We start from the raw sequence: 4,036 nt of genomic DNA on the forward strand, positions 1-4,036 counted from the left end.
TTTTTGTGTAATACAGAATGTTGTTCGTTAATGTCTCAGAAATGATGATTATGTTCTCATTTTGTCCCTACTATTCTTTTGTTGCTATTATTATGATGATTATGCTTCTTATTTCTCCTTCTTTCTTTTCTCTCTCTTCATCTTCACTTCAGCTCCTCTGTAAGTTCTTTTTCTTTCTTTCCTTTTTTTTTTTTCCTTCCTTCCTCACATCTAGGTAACTCTTCTCTTTTAAAGGGTATTATGTATACAAGTTTTTCCATGTAATCTACGCTATTTTTGTAAATGCAATTTAGAAATCTTTTTTTTTTTTAGAGGGTCTTATTATATATTTGATGTATCGTGTTAATAGTTACCCAATTGAAACGTCCCATGAAGTGGTTGTTATCTATTACCCTTGTAATCAAATTTATGTTGTATCATAAATTTTATTTGTCATTTGTATAATTTTATGTGAAATTCAATTTACATTTTTTTTTTATAATTATTAATTTACTCCTCCATAAAAAATGTTATGTACATTTTCTTAGTTTTAAGGGTAATTAATATCTTTGAAAATTAAACTCTTTTTAACTTTTGTTATGGATGTGTAGTAAGTGATGGTGAAGGCAATTATTGGTCCTTTCACCGTAAAATAAATATATTTGAAATTTAAACTCTTTTTCATCTTTATTAGGATCTTTTCCGGAGCATTTATTTTAACAAAGAGCACCTTGAATTGACGACTCCATAATTGTGCCAACGTACCTTATAAAATACAATATAAGTATTGATAAGTCTATCAATTTTAAAGTCATTGGATACTCACTATTGTGTTTAACATTAGTAGAAGCATCCAAATCCCAATCCAAAAATGCAAGCCATGTATTAGTATGTCCCACGTAATTATAAAGTGTCAACTATTTATTCGATCTCCCCAAAAATATAGAAGAGTCTCTGAGCATGTGCATGCTCTGAGGATGGTATCTGTTTAATCTACTTTAATGATATCTTTTTACTTTTCTGGTATAGCCATTGTAGAGGTAATCGATAATGCATTTGATGAGGTAGGTTCCTTTCTGTTATCATTTCAATGACTATAGTTTTTCTTGAAATATGCATATGTTATCAGTGAGGTTACCTTATCCACATTCTAGTTGAAGGAAAAAAAAATTAAAGAAAAGGATCATTTAATATAAAAGTCATCACACGTTGTGAATATGTTCATATTTATCATAAAATTAAAACTATGTTTGTGGACCTTGAAGAGTACATATAATAATATACAAATACTTGAAAATCAGTTTAAATAACTTTCATATAATCTACGAAAGCTACAAAAACTACTCTCCCCCTAAGCTACAATCCCTACTTCCCCTGTCCGTTATGTATTGTCAAAGGCAATCATCAAGACTCAGAGGGTGGAGGAGGTGGAAAAGCGTTCCTATACTCTGAAAATTCCGCTCTCAAAGCAGCAACCTTAGCAATAAGCCCATCTAAAAGCTGTCCATGAGCTGCTTGAGCCATCATAAAGGTTTCCATCATAGCACGAAGTGAGGGAGGAGAAGGGCCTGTAAGTGCTATAGCAGCAGTGTCAACACCTACCTCATCATCACCATCCTAGCCCACATCAGCTGTGGGATCCCTATGCATGTCCTCATCTGGAATATCTCTAGTAGTAGATTGTACTCATGGTCTCTTGAATGACCCAACACTAGGGTCGACAAACTTCTTTCGGGCACTTCGCTGTTTCAAAAATCTGGCTCTTATGGGGCCTTGGATGTGGACCAACTCTTGGGAAGGAAAGTTCTTTAATCCTAAGTATTTGAAGATCCTATGGATGAAAACTGGAAAGAACAGACAATGCCTCTTATACTTACTCCTATGCACGCCTACAATGGTTTCAATGAAAAGTGAAGGAAAACAGATGGAACAATCGGTGACGAGGGCGTAAAGAAATAAACACCTGTCTATAGGAATTGTATGGACATGAGAGATAGGGAAGATGTTGTGACAAGCTATCCTAAAGAAGATATAATTAAACTCAGTTAACTCGAGCTAATACTTGCCTCAGAACCTTGAGCGACTGATCTTCCACAAAGAACATCCATAACATCATCAATACGAGGAGACTGAAAGTATGGATAAATAGGCCTACAAATATTCGGTACATCGAGAGCATTGGGTACTACATCCCTATTTATTGTAACCATTACACCACGTATCCACGATGTCAAGTAATAACCATTGCGAACATCCTCAGACACCGCGAGATTCGAATAAAATTCTCTAATCAAGTCAGTTGGAGGGGGTTGTATGTTTGTACACAAAGACAACCAATGCCTAAACTGTTGATTTTCACGGACAGAAGGATGCAATTCATGTAAATTGATTTGCGTTTCTCCTCAAATTTGCCTATTACTCAAGGTTTGAAAGTTTGCTCAATTACATGCGTGAGGAATCTTAATCGATCAAACACCACTTCAGGTTCAGATGCAGCTTTGGATTTTCCCCTCTTAGCCCTTTTTGGAGCCATAACTAAATGATGCGACATAGTGGATACACGATTAGCTCACAAAAAATAGAACCAAATTACAACATTACGTCTGTCCAAAAAACACAACATTCATACTACCTAGCCCATTGATATTTTCATAGCCAAACAAATCATTTCATCGCAATCTACATAGATAATGAATTGCACTTGAAGCAGAGAACAATGTATTGCCTAGAGCAGTTTACAACAATACAATGAAAAAACAATATTCCGATTCACAAGCACCTCCTGAAATAATTGTAATACATTTTGGTCCGAGTCAATAATTTGAAGATATAGATGATTATAAACTATAGTTAAGAGTCAAAGAGTGAACATGCAATTTGTTAACATATTGAATTTTGTCAAAATGATTACATCATGTGACGCGTCGATAGCTTCTCGCATTCTATTAGCGTTAATTTTGAAACACATTTTCACAATTCCTAGTTACATGTAGTAAGTTTTTCACCAACTGCGTGTAAAAATCATTAAATTGCATAATATATAGTTCAGACATTCAAATAGTAACACACACATATGAAGCCCAGCAAGTTCATTTTGTGAAATGAAACTAGATGAAGACAACCTATCATAGTAGCAAGCACCCTTACTAACAACAAAGCATTTGACTAGTGAAACATCCAATTTCGAGAAGAAATCTGCATACATAGACAATGACATTTGAAGCATAAAACAAAAACAGGAGAGTAATGCATCACCAAGTGTAAATTTAATTACGGCTACAATTAAAAGAGTCTTACAACATAAAATCCTTGAAGAGTTTGTGAAGGAAATTCTCGATTCTAGCTGGATGTGTCGAAAGCAATCAAAGAGGTCAATTTTGGATTCCCATTGCTATATCTGCAGAACAAGGAAATTTTTAATAGTGGGTACAACAAACTCGATTACTTAGACATTGAATTAATAAGAATCTCGATAATCAAAAAATTGAGTTACGTGCAGCATCTACAATACAGTCCAAATATTTTTGGACTGCATTTGAGAAACCAGCCTCGTCGGACGGGTCGTCCACATAAATCGATTTGTTAATAATTGAGTTATGTGTATTGTAACTCAATTTCCTGAAAATCGAGTTATGCACGTCCAAGCCCATCAACAACTTTTTTTGGAATTGTCCAGGTGCAATCCAGGAGGAGTCCTACTGTCCAGTCTGTGCTTCAACGTAACTCAATTTCCAAATAATCGAGTTATGTGTTATGCACATCCATCACAAGTTGCAGCTTATTTTGGACTGGTCCAGGAGGAATCCTGGTGTCTAGAATGGGCTTCCAAATAACTCGATTTCCAAATAGTCGAGTTATGTGTTATGCACATCCATCACAAGTTGCAGCTTATTTTGGACTGGTCTAGGTGCAATCCAAGAGGAATCCTGGTGTCCAGAATGGGCTTCCAAATAACTCAATTTCCAAATAGTCAAGTTATGTGTTATGCACGTCCATAACAACTTGCAACTTATTTTGGACTGGTCCAGGTGCAATCCAGGAGGAATCCTAGTGTCCA

This window comes from Quercus suber, unplaced genomic scaffold (genome assembly GCF_002906115.3).
Source record: "Quercus suber isolate HL8 unplaced genomic scaffold, Cork oak 2.0 scaffold_137, whole genome shotgun sequence".
Classification (NCBI taxonomy): Eukaryota; Viridiplantae; Streptophyta; class Magnoliopsida; order Fagales; family Fagaceae; genus Quercus; species Quercus suber.